Source organism: Lipotes vexillifer, unplaced genomic scaffold (assembly GCF_000442215.2).
Source record: "Lipotes vexillifer unplaced genomic scaffold, Lipotes_vexillifer_v1.1 scaffold258, whole genome shotgun sequence".
Lineage (NCBI taxonomy): Eukaryota > Metazoa > Chordata > Mammalia > Artiodactyla > Lipotidae > Lipotes > Lipotes vexillifer.
In genome coordinates, this window is record NW_006793735.1 from 545695 (window position 1) to 558052 (window position 12358).

The following is a 12358-nucleotide window of genomic DNA, read 5'->3' on the forward strand; positions in this document are numbered from 1 at the left end:
GTAAGTAGGGCAACCACAATGCTCACCTTATTTGTTTCCCTTCTCTCAGGGATCCTGTGAGGCCTTTCTTCCCAGTGTTTAAAAATCATTGTTTTGTATATTTTGTCTGTTTTTTCCCCCAGTTTTATTGAGACATAATTGGCATACATCACTGTGTAAGTTTAAAGCATACAACATGATGGTTTGACTTACATATATTGTGACACAACAGGTTCGGCTACTGTCCATCTTCTTATGTAGATACAATAAAAAGAAAGAAGGGAAAAAGGAAGAACATTTCTTCCTTGTGATGAGAGCTCTTAGGTTTTACTCTAACAACTTTCCTATATATCATCCAGCAATATTAGCTGTAGTCATCACGTTGTGCATTACCTCCCTAGTACTTATTTATCTTATGACTGGAAGTTTGTGCCTTTTGACCACCTTCCTCCAATTCCCCCTCCAATTCCCCCTCCTTCACCTCTGCCTTAGGTAATCACAAGTCTGATCTCTTTTTCTGAGTTTGTTTATTTGTTCTTAGATTCCACATATAAGTGAGATCATACAGTATTTGCCTATCTCTGACTGACTTATTTCACTTAGCATAATGCCTTGAAAGTACATCCATGTTGTCACAAATAGTATGATGTCCTCATTTTTTATGGCTGAGTAATAATCCATTGTGTGTGTGTGTGTGTGTGTGTGTGTGTGTGTGTGTATATATATATATATATATATATATATATACCACAACTTCTTTAGCCATTCATCCACCAGTGGACACTTCAGTTGTTTTCATGTCTTAGCAATTGTAAATAATGCTGCTAGGAATGTGGGTGTGCAGATATTTTTTGAGTTACTGTTTTTGTTTCCTTTGGATATATTCCCAAAAGTGGAATTGCTGGATCATATAGTAGTTCTATTTAAAAATTTTTAAGGATCCTCCATACTGTTTTCCTAGTCACCGTACCAATTTGCAATCCCACCAACAGTGCGCAACAATTCCCTTTTCTCCACATCCACACCGGCATTTGTTATTTCTTGTTTTTTGGATGATGGCCATTCTAACAGATGTGAGGTGATATCTCATTGTGGTTTTAATTTGCTTTTCCCTAACGCCTAGTGATTTGAGCATCTTTTCATGTACGTGTGACCTTTCTTCTATCTTCCTTGGAGAATTGTCTATTCAGGTCCTTTGCCCAGTTTTAATTGGGTTATTTGGTTTATTTGCTGTAAGTTCTTTATATATTTTTAATATTAAACCTTTATCAGATATATGTTTTACAAATATTTTTCCAGTTACATAGGTTTTCTTTTCACTTTGTTCATGGTTTCTTTTGCTGTGCAGAAGCTTTTTTACTTTGATGTAGTCCCACTTGTTTATTTTTTATTTTGTTCTTTGTGTAGGTGTCATATTCTCATTTTTGACTGATCCTTATTAGTACCAATATAATACTTCTCCTATTAAAACTCCATTAGATACAGACCATTATTATTCTCCATGTGAGATTTCACTAGATTGATCATCTTTGTTATTTTTAGATAATGACCATTAAAAATTTCACAGATGAAAAATAATGAGTTCATTTAGGTAGGAAGAGGCCGCTTATCCACTATTTCATTCAAGAGAAACACACACAGGGCTTCCCTGGTGGCGCAGTGGTTGAGAGTCCGCCTGCCGATGCAGGGGGACACGGGTTCGTGCCCCGGTCCAGGAAGATCCCACATGCCGCGGAGCAGCTGGGCCTGTGAGCCATGGCCGCTGAGCCTGTGCATCCAGAGCCTGTGCTCTGCAGCGGGCGAGGCCACAGCAGTGAGAAGCCCGCATACCGCAACAAAAAAAAAAGAGAGAGAAGCACACAGAACTCTGCCAACAGCTCTGAAATGGGGTGAACCTAAGCCAAGTAGGAGAGTTTGCATTGCAGGTGCATACCCAACTCCCCAAAGCTCCTCTTCATGCATAGATACCCCTGAGAAACCAGACAAACTCTGTAAGTGGGAGGTGGTGTAGCAAAACTTTTTCTTCCAAACAGAATGCCATATGGTCATCTATAAATCATAGAGATTCCAAGAGCTGATTGGTGCTGTTGTGATGCCAGATGCTAGAAATCTACCTAGGGATCCACAAAATTCCCACTCCTACACAGCCTCTTAAAAATTATGCAGTTTTTAAAGCAACTGGTGTGGTAGAAGAATTCAGAACCATTTCATATGAGTAATGATAGAAGGAACCGGGGCTGTTTAGCTTGGAAAGTAAAGACTCGAGGAGACCATGATGACTTTATATAAATATATGAAGGATTATTATGTAAGAAGGGGATAGAATTATTCTGTACATCCTTGAAGATTAAAACTGGTATCATATCAGGGTGAGGTAAAAAGTTTCCTCAAGGCAACGACAATAAGAAGACGCTGGATACAGTACCCAGTTCTCAGTGTGGTGAGCTGCCTGCTTGGAAATGGAAGAGGCCAAGAGTGAAAGGGGAGCTGAATGTGAACAGAGCACAGTGCCCCTGTGCACACGCAGACCTCTGACCTGAGACCATTATGCCTGTGGATGAAATCCAGTGAAAAGCACCGTGAGATGGCATGTGTGTTTGAGTGTGCATGTCTGTGTGTCCCACCAAAAGTGGTTATAGTCGACTGAAGTAATGACCTATAATAAGCAAAACCCAGTATGTCCTGGGGGGAATATTCCCTGGCTCTCTGAAAGTATATGGGTGAACATCAGACAGAGCCATGCCAGTACCATGATGCAAAGTGATCAAAAATAGTGAAAGGTCAGAAAATATGGAACCTCTTCAAGGAGATGAGAAAGAGGAAAACATTTAAACATCATAACATGAAGCTGCTAGAGGTGCAAAACATCTTTTTACTTCCTTTCACATGGGTGTTAACTGTAACATACATGCTTATATGGAATGGTATCCTCTGATCATGCAGGGACATAACATCTGATTGGACAGGTGATTATGTGCACATGAAACACCTGGGAGCTGATTGGAAATGCAGACTCTCAGGTCCCACTCCAGACCTACTGAATCAGAAACTGAATTTTCCAAGATACTCAGTGATTTATACGTACATTAACATTTAGGATACACTGATCTGAAAACATCTACATAGAGAACAGGACCTGATCTATTGCGCTGAGACCTTAGCAAAAAGTTAGATTCTTGGCTAGTTTTCTGACATCACAGAGGCACAATGAGGTACCTGAGAGAGGAGCTGGCAAGAGCAACTATCACAACCATGTTTGAATAAAATTTCTTTCTTATATTGATATCATAACCTCCGCCCAATTGGTTATAGTTTTTCCATCTGGGGAAAGCTCAGCAAACATATTATGTTCCATCTGAATAAAATAAGCCTTCAAATATTTAGAGAACTATTATGTCTTCATCCCATTAAATCTTTTCTTCTCCAAGATAAACAGCCCAGTTCACTAATCGTTTCTCATAATGACGTTTCTAGTGCTTAATGGCTCCACGAAAGTATGGCCTCGGAGCAAGACACACTGCTCAAGATGTGATCTGACCATTGCCAAGCACTGTGAGATTATTTATCTCCTGGGAAAAACATCTACTCAGACAGCCTAAGACTGCTGTAGCATCTTTAGACTAAATTGTCCTCTAAATTGTTCTGATGTTTCTATTCTCTGAATAACTTGGGAGTTATCTCACAGGTGTTAGGTCTTTATACCAGAATAATCTTGAATCCATACATGAATTAGAATATTCTAGGTTAACAGTTCCTTATGTCTCCAACAACTGCAGTAGTGTTCAGTTTTGAGGTCACAGAATCCTGAATTTGAAGGACTCCTGAAATTGTTTTGTTCAACCATTTCATTTCACTGATGAGGAAACTGAGGTCCGGTAAATAAGAGACTTGCTCAAAAGGTCCCATAAAACTTAGTTAGCAGAGCTAGTACTGTAATGAAAGCTGCCTTATCCTAGTGTGCTATTCCCATTACACTTTTTACTCTTTATTTTGAATTACAATAAAAATCTAAGTGAGAAGTAAGCATTATAATAAACTACTAGATGTTTTCAAATATCCACGTGTTTGGCATTTAGTCACAAAAATTGATATTTTCCTGCTTTTCGCTGTTAGTGTAACTATTTGATTTTTAAAAAATCTTTTATTTTCTTTTAATTTTTATTTGATATTGGAGCATAGTTGATGAACAATGTTGTGTTAGTTTCAGGTGTACAGCAAAGTGATTCAGTTATACATATACATGTATCTATTCTTTTTCAAAATCTTTTACCATTTAGGTTATTACAAAATATTGAGCAGCATTACCTGTGCTATACATTAGGTCCTTGTTGTTTATCTGTTTTAAATATAGCAGTGTGTACATGTCAATCTCAAACTCCCAGTCTGTCCCTCCCCCCGCACCCTTCCCCCCTGGTAACCATAAGTTCATTCTCTAAGTCTGTGTGTCTGTTTCTGTTTTGTAAAGAAGTTCTTTGTATCACTTTTTTTTAGTTTCTGCATATAAGTGATATCATATGTTATTTGTCTTTCTCTGTCTGACTTACTTCACCTTGTATGATAATCTCCAGGTCCATCCATGTTGCTGCAAATGGCATTATTTCATTCTTTTTAATGGCTGAGTAATATTCCATTGTATATATGCACCACATCTTCTTTATCCGTTCATCTGTCGATGGACACATAGGTTGCTTCCATGTCTTGGCTATCGTAAACAGCACTGCAACAAACATTGGGGTGCATGTATCCTTTTGAACCATGTTTTTCTCCAGACATATGCCCAGGAGTGGGATTGCTGGATCACATGGTAGTTCTATTTTTAGTTTCTTAAGGAATCTACTAAAATTGAATATGTAAAATATCAAATAGTTTCTTAAGGAACCTATTTGATATTTTACATATTCAATTTTAGTAGTTATTTGTTTGGCTGACAGTGGAAGGAAGTCTGGTCTGTACGTCTGTTTTAAAAGTGGAATGAAGTGCCATGAAAAGCTGTATCATTTTTATTTCCTAAAGGTGTTCCTCACTGTCTCTCCTTGGACTGACTAGATTGACCATTTGAGTAAACTGGTTTGATAGGTTCTTGGAACTAGTTGACTAAATATACAGGTAAAGCCATCAGGAGTTCTTAGCTGTAAGAAACAACTCAGAAAACAGAAAACAACCCTGGCTCACTTAAGCATAAAGGGAATTTATTAGAAGTACATTTGGACAATTGAAAGCATAGAAAGAATGATGAAGATAGAAAAATCACCATTTTTGCAAAAATCATAGTAAAAACTGATTCAAGCAAGAATAATGGTCATTAATGGATGCTAAATCTGAGGAAAGAGGCAGTTTGAGGAGAAACAGTATATTTATATAACATCAAAATGTCATCCACATAAATTACAAAACAAAAAATCGTGCCTTTTCCATGGAGAAATTGTACACTGAGTTACCAAAATCAACATCACCAATAAGGTGATCAACTGGATGTCCATCTCTGGATGCAATGCCCTGAGAAGGACACATCATTCCTATAATAGTACTGCTGAGGATGCACAACCTGAATATAATCATGAGAAAATCTCAGACAAACCTAAAATGAGGGATATTCTATAGAATAAGCAGATTATGTTTTTCAAAAATGTGAGTATCATGAAAAACAAGGAAAAACTGAGATGTTTACAAATTAAAAGAAGACAAAAGAGACAATGACAACTAAATGCAGTATGTGATAGTGGACTAGATCTTGGACTGGGAAAGAAAATTGTCATAAAGCACAGTGTGGCACAATTGATACTTGAATATGGACTAGATGTTAGATTAGTGTTATATGTGCTGATTTTGATAACTAAACTATGGCTATGGCAAGAGAATATGTTTGTTCACAGGAAATACATGCTGCAGCATGAAGGGGCAAAGGGGCATAGTGTAGGTAACCTACTCTCAAGTGATTTGGAATACTGAAAATAATAATATGCATGATATAATTACATAGAGAGAGAGAATGCACAAACATAGCAAAATGTTAAAAACTGGTAAATCTGGGAAAAAGGGTATTATGGGAGTCCATTGTACTATTGCAGTTTTTCTGTAGGCTTGTGATTATTTCAAAATAAAAAGGTCTTTTTAATATTTTTTAAAAACACATTAGGATACTCACAGACTCCTAGAACTAGGCTCCAAATGGAGGGACCATGAAAACCCCATGTTGGAGCTTCAGCTGCTGCCCCCCACTTCCAGGATGAATGTTCTACCATGACTATGTGCCCCCAAAACTCAATTCAAAGTGAGGTCAGGTGTAGCTGGTTGGTGGAACTGAGTCAACACATCCATACCGTATTTGCAAGGTAGTCTGGGAAAGTGCATTTCTGCTTACCACCAATATTCCAAAAGTGGACAGTTTCCCAAATATAGAGTTTAGATTTGGGAAAGTTAGAAAAATTAAAAAGCCAGTATCCACTATAACATGTTATAGATATTGCTTGAAAGTAAAATAAACACCTCTGTATCTTGACCTAGCTAGAGTTCAATCGGCCTTGAGGGATAAGCGTTAAAAGAAAATAATTCTCTTTAAGTCCTGTGCTTATTTGGTACTACCTGCCATTACATGCAGGCCTGCAGGAGAATACAGTAAAGCTAGAATATATTGGTTTATTAAATCATGCAGCAAAGAAGAGTAGAATGATCCCTCCATCATTCATCAGTGTCCATCTACTGCTCACGTCTATTCTTTTTGAGAAATTAGAAAGAGCCCTGTGAAGAATTTAGTAGTTAATCAGGGGATTAAAATACATATCATGTACCTTAGTAATAAGAACATTTTTCCCTCCATACGCAGGAACTTAATGAAGAAAACTGGGCGCATTAGTGTTTCATATTCATCCAAAGAACGATTATAATCCAGATGCTCTATGCATTTGAGTCATTAATATTGATATGCAGCCTATTATATAAGCCTTTAGGAAGGTTATGTAAGACAAAAGAAAGTGTTCTTAAGCTTGGGGCAAGATTAAATTAAAATAGAATCCTGGAGTTGTAAATGTCTTTAGAGTTCACATAGCACAGCTTTGTCATTTCACATATTAGGAAACAGGGCTAGATCTTGATGGCCCAAACTTCTGGAATTAATAGCTTTCCCAAAAAATGAGTTGGGGGGGGGGGAAAGATGCTGAAAGGCTTTTGATGGCATGCATCAGACATTGCTTAATGATCTCTCACATTTGAAGAGGCTACAGAAACATACTGGTTAAGAGCTTGCGCTCAGGATCAGACAGTCCCAAGTTCAAATCCTGAATTCACCACATATTATCTGTGGGATCTTGCTCTAATAACTTATCCTCTCTAAACCTCACTTTCCCCATCTATGGCAAGAATATAATAAATGTACCCATATGTTGTGATGACTTTGTAAGGATTAGCTCTTATGTTTTTTTTTAATTGAAATATAGTTGATTTATAATGCTATGTTAATTTCTGCTGTACAGCAAAAAGATTCAGTTATACTTATATATACATTCTTTTTCTTATATTCTTCCATTATGGTTTATCATAGGATATTGAATATAGTTCTCTGTGCCATATAGTAGGACCTTGTTGTTTATCCATTCTATTTATAAAAGCTTGTATCTGCTAACCCAAACCTCCCACTTCATCCCTCCCCCAACCCCTTCCCCCTTGGCAACCACCAGTCTGTTCTCTGTCCATGATTCTGTTTCTGTTTCATGGATAGGTTCATTTGTGTCATATTTTAGGCTCCACATATAGGTGTGTATCATTTTTTTAGATTCCACATATAAGTGATTGTCATATATTTGTCTGACTTACCTCACTTAGTGTGGTAATCTCTAGGTCCATCCATGTTGCTGTAAATGGCATTATTTCATTCTTTTCTATGGCTGAGTAATATTCCATTGTATATATATCTATATATCTATATAGATATATATATACCATATCTTCTTTATCCATTTGTCTGTCAATGGATATTTAGGTTGCTTCCATGTCTTGGCTATTGTATATAATGCTGCTATGAACGTTGGGGTGCATGTATCTTTTCAAATTACATTTTTCATCTTTTCTGGATATGTGTCCAGGAGTGGGATTGTTGGATCATATGGTAACTCTTTTTCAGTTTTTTAAGAAACCTCCAGACTGTTCTCCAAAGTGGTTGCACCAATTTACATTCCCACCAATGTGTAGGAGGGTTCCCTTTTCTCCATACCCTCTCCATCATTATTATTTGTAGACTTTTTGATAATGGCCGTTCTGACTGGTGTGAGGTGATAACCTCATTGTAGTTTTGATTTTCATTTTTCTAATAATTAGAGATGTTGAGAATCTTTTCATGTGTCTATTGGCCATCTGTATTTCTTCTTTGGAGAAATCTCTATTTAGGTCTTCTGCCCATTTTTTGGTATTAAGCTGTATGAACTGTTTGTATGTTTTAGATATTAAGCTCTTATCAGTTGCGTCATTTGTAAATATTTTCTCTCATTTCGTAAGTTGTCTTTTCATTTTGTTTATGGTTTCCTTTGTTGTGCAGAAGTTTATAAGTTTGATTAGGTCCCATTTATTTATTTTTGTTTCTATTTCCATTGCTCTAGGAGATGGATTCCAAAAAATATTGCCGTGATTTATGTCAAAGAGTGTTCTGCCTATGTTTTCCTCTAGGAGCTTTATAGTATCCTGTCGTGCATTTAGGTCTTTAATCCATTTTGAGTTTATTTTTGTATATGGCATTAGAGAATGTTCTAATTTCATTTTTTTACAGGTAGCTGCCCAGTTTTTCCAGCACACTTATGAAGAGACTGTCTTTTCTCCATTTTATATTCTTGCCTCCTTTGTCATGGATTAATTGACCATAAGTACGTGGGTTTATTTCTGGGCTTTCTATCCTGTTCCGTTGGTCTATGTATCTGTTTTTGTGCCAGTACCATACTGTTTTGATTATTGTAGCTTTGTAGTATAGTCTGAAGTCAGGGACGTTCTAGTTCTGTGAAAAATGCCATTGGTAATTTGATAGAGTAAGCTCTTATGTTTTTACAGAGCTAGCAAAGTGTTTCATATATGTTGTATGTGGAAGAAGGAGTTTAACCATAGCAGTGCCCATTATACTTGGCTGTTTACAGTAGTGACAGATGCTTGATTTTCTTCTTCTCTCACAGTTCTGGATTTTTTTTTTTCATTTCCCCATCCCAAAACTCTTGCCTCCAGTACACTGAATATTTACTCATCCTTTATATTCCACCCAAATGTTATCTCCTCTGTGAGTGCTGCCCTGTGCCTCCACCAGCACCCTCCCACCTCCCCCACACACAATGCAGAATTAGGGATGTCTTCCTTAATGCTTACTTAGCATCTTATATCCATCATTTATACCATAATTAACATTTAGCTTTGAATATTTATTTTTGTCAGTCTCCCCAGCTACTTGTAAGCCCTTCTGTGGCAGTGACTATATATTCAATACATCTTTATATCCCTGGAGACTAGAAGTGCTAGGTACATACTATTAATGTAGTATTTATTGAATGAATGAAAGAATGAATTGGTGAATGAATGGATGAAAGAAAGAATAAAAGAATGAATAATTGAAATACTCAGAAGAGTCCCTTACTGTCCTGAATAAGGACTCCAAGGTGCAATTGGCATGGTCTTCCTGATTCTAAGACACATGGCCCCAGAATCTGGTCTATTCCCATGAGTTTCAGAAGCGAATACATATCAAGTGAAGTTTTCACACACTGGAAAGGGAATCAATTACAGGGAAATCTTATAAACCTTATAATTAGATTGCCACTGTAATTAAGCAACACTCCATTGTCAAAGCAGTCTACGCAGTTTAATGGGTTCAACCTTTTTAAAGCCTGAGGACAGTTTGGGGCTGCAGATTTAGAAATAGAATAGATTCTGCTAATGGTTTCTAACTATATCTCTAACTGGCCAAGGTCACTTGGAATTAGAATCCATGCCTCTAGAATCCCCTGGCCCAGGCCAGCCACCTCTCAGTAGCTCCACAAGGGGAGGAGTCAAGAAGGTGTCAGGGGTAGGTGGCACCACCTATGAGATTTTGGTGTGAGCCTTGGGCAGCTCCCCTCCCCCACATCTCTGCACCTACACCAAAGGGCCCCAGGTGTCCACCTTCCTTTCCTCAAGGGGCTCCCCTCCCCTGCATGGACATTTTTTAAACCACCGATTCCAAGAGGGGGAAAAGAAAAGGAGGAGGTGTCTAGGAGGTTCTAGACACCTCCTCACCACCTCAGCTAGTTGTCAACAGTGATTCTGATAATGGTGCTAGCACACACAACCCCCTGAGACCACTGAGATGACAGAACATCATCGTTAGAACTGTCCTAGGAGGACGTCATTTGCTTACACCCAGTTGTAAGGGTTGCTTACACCTCTAGCCTTGACCTTTCCAGATACAGACACGCACACACACACACATTTTTCCAGGAATCCAAGGAAGGAGCTGCACTCACAATGGTCATCCAGGGGACGTGTCTATTTTGTGAGCCTGTCTAAATATGTAGATCTCATTATTATGTCTCCCACAGTTACTCTGATACGGGAGCCTGAGATACGGAAGAGTAATTCTTCTCATTCAGATACAGGGTTAAAAAGATTCAAAAATCACATGTCAAAGCTCTCTCTAATAGGAGAGAGTGAATAACTATGCCAGTGGTATGTGCCATCTCTGGGCAAAGTATAAAAAGAGTCCCTCTCTGAGTGGGCTGAATACATAAAGACTCTCCTTTTCCCTGAAGGACACAATACCACACCCAGGCCTATGATTTGGCAGGTGGAGTTAGAGGGTTGGATTTCAGACCTGACTTGTGCCCCCTGCTACAGACATCCTTGGACAACCAATATGTACAACCATATGTATGTGTGTGTAGGTGTATAATGAAAGGTGGAGAAATGAACTCAGTTTTACCAAAGATATTCAATCACAGATTGGATGTGAGTTTTCTAGTCTTTTTTTTTTTTTTTTTTTAACATCTTTATTGGGGTATAATTGCTTTACAATGGTGTGTTAGTTTCTGCTTTATAACAGAGTGAGTCAGTTATACATATATATATGTTCCCATATCTCTTCCCTCTTTGTCTCCCTCCCTCCCACCCTCCCTATCCCACGAGTTTTCTAGTCTTTATGGAAGATGGTTGGCTTAGAATATTACTGGCTTTCCTTACAGCTCTAGGATTCTATTATTATCAGGCCCTTAATTAGTGATCTAATACATTTCTGAGGGTTTGGTCAGGGCAGATTTTTCCAGTTTACTAATAACCAAATCATGGAAAATAAATTTAAAAGCTTTCCTAACATCAAGATACTTGTGATTTCTTATGAAACTAAAGATCAACCTCTCCTAAATCTTTAAAGAATATGCTACTTAGGAGGATCCTGCTGTACCTCTCCTCCCCATTCTGCAAATAACACGAGATACTTTAAGACAAAGCTATCCGCAATATGGCAGAACTCTCAGCTGTGATAGAATACTGATTATCTCTACTACAATAGTCACTTTTTGTGAGAGCCTCATAAAAGTTAATCTCTAAAATGCTTCAGTAAGGTTGTCAAAGGATAGGTATTTTATCTTTGTAATGCTGATAAGGAGAATGCAGCTCATAGGGTTTGACTGTCTCACCCAAAGTTCTACATCAAATCAGTTGGAGACTGAGGACCAGAATCTGGGTCTTCGGTTTTTTATTCTATTGCTTGAGCCTGAATAGCAAATTCAGCCCACGTCTCCATGTCAGTAATTCAGCTATTGCAAAATGACTCGACTAACAGGGGACAAAAGGATTTTGCACGTTTTCTCGAACATTGCATGGCCTTAGAGGGTAGAAATCTATGATGCATTCTTCCTGCCATTTACGCAAGACAGATGCTAAATCCATACAGCTCTATCAATTCTCTAAACTCAACATCTGTGTATATTAACTTAGTTCCTTGAGACTACCTTTGTCTGTGATGGGGTGCACTCTCCTAGTGGAGTACAAACAGCTGTAAGACACCAATCTTTTGGTGCAGAAAGCCTCCCTAGAATAGAAATGCCCAGAAAGCCAGAAAAGTAAGGCTGTGGGATTAACTTGAGCTCAGAATCCCAATGTAGTCACTGTGTGTTGCATGTGTAGAAGTAGAATCTTGGGTTGCATGTATAAACTAAATCAAAATATCCCCCCCAAAATCTGTCACTTACCTAAATATATTTTACTTTTATGTTTTATTTTGTACTTTGCTATTATAAAAGTTCTTACCTTAAGGCTTTAACCTGTATTAAACCCATATTTAAAATACCTGACTTTAGTATTGAAAAATTAATCCCTACTTATCTGGGGGAGCTCTCTTATTTCTTCCGCTCTTAGAGATTCATTTTTTTGCAGGGAAAGA

The 12358-nt window shown here is 37.9% G+C and overlaps 1 protein-coding gene across 5 annotated transcripts in view; it reads left to right on the forward strand.

Moving 5' to 3' along the window:
* The window catches only part of PEX5L (peroxisomal biogenesis factor 5 like), a 289451-nt gene that overhangs the window by 6720 nt on the left and 270373 nt on the right, over positions 1 to 12358 (forward strand). The gene's annotated exons all lie outside the window — the stretch shown is intronic.